Below are 1,499 nucleotides of genomic sequence, written 5' to 3' on the forward strand. Positions count from 1 at the left end.
GAGATAACGCGTAAAAATACGTCTCTGCCAATCACTAACGCGAAGGCCCTAAAGAAGTACATTACGCTGCTAGTCGACGTCGCCCGACAGAGATGAAGGACAAGGTGGCGAAGAAGCGACTCGGGTTGATTTTTGATGGCTGGTTGGAGAACGGATATCATTTCGTGGAGACGTTTGTCGCCTTGCAGCCTGACGATTCATCTGACGCAACCCAGCGTGAAATGTACTTGCTGTCGTTTAAGCCCCACAAGACACGCCACTTCGGTGCAGACGCCACCATCGATCTTTTATACGACTTGCTTGACATGTACGCAATTGAAGCATCTCAGTTATGCTTTCTCGTTGGTGATAACGCGAGCGTCAACGCTTCTATCGGCAAGAAGGTGAACGTTCCACTCGTGTGTTGCGCTAGTCACCGTCTGCACCTCACCGCCGAGAAGCACCTCCAGCCGTACACTGAGCTGCTCGACAAGGTCTCGTCCGCAATGAAGTGTTTGAGGACGGATAAACAACGTGCAGTTTTCTGGGAGGAGGATTTACTCATGCCGGCACTCCGTAATGCCACCCGTTCGTCCAGCACATTTACCATGATCAAACGTTATTTGGAGCTGGCACCACACCTCGACGACTCGGACGAAGACTTGGCACCTCTCCTTTTGTCCGCAGAGGACAAAAACCGCCTACGCACCCTTCTGAATCACCTTAAGAAATTCGAATCAGTCAGCAAGAAACAAGAACACGGGCTAACGCTTCGTCACGTGCACGTGCTCTTCGACAAACTGCTTGCCGAGTTTCCGGAATCCTGTGAGCGCCACCTCGCTTCAAATGCTCGCATTGTCGCCTTCCCAAGCTTTGAGAACGGCGCCGTCAAGATTTTGAGCGGGCGCGAACAAGATCTGACATCTGCTGAGCGAGCTGCTATGAAACCATTCTTGCGCTACAACGAGACCCTGGAAGAGGAGTCGGGCGACGAGGAGCTGTCATTCGCGGATGCGGCGCTTGTGGACATTGACCTGACTGCCGTGGAATCGCCGTACGTGGGTGTCGAGTGGATTCCACCGATGTCCAATGACGTCGAGGGTTTGTTCTCACAGGCTGGGTTGGTTTAGTCGGATAGACGCCAATCCATGCTACCCGGAACGCTTGAAAACTTGCTCTTTTTGCAAAAGAATCGAGCTCTCTGGAATGAGGCGACCGTGGCCGCGATTGTGCAGCATCCAAGAACCTTAAAGAAGCGAAAGATTCGCGAAGCAGTCTCGCCCGACATGTAGTTACTTCGTGTTTCTGAGTATTTACGGGCTAGATGTAGTCTGTGTTGTCGACAGGAACTGAACTCGTTGAAATATGCTCACGAAAATTTAACCCCCCCCCCAGCCCGGTCCAAAAAAGTCGCGCCTTTTGACTAAGCTATCATGTATTGAAGGGGAAGGGCTCCGCTACTAAAACAGTGTTATTTCTAATCGTGTACCGTTACAAAGGCCATGCAAAACCCTACCCCT

Source organism: Phytophthora parasitica, assembly GCF_000247585.1.
Source record: "Phytophthora parasitica INRA-310 unplaced genomic scaffold supercont2.13, whole genome shotgun sequence".
Lineage (NCBI taxonomy): Eukaryota > Oomycota > Peronosporomycetes > Peronosporales > Peronosporaceae > Phytophthora > Phytophthora nicotianae.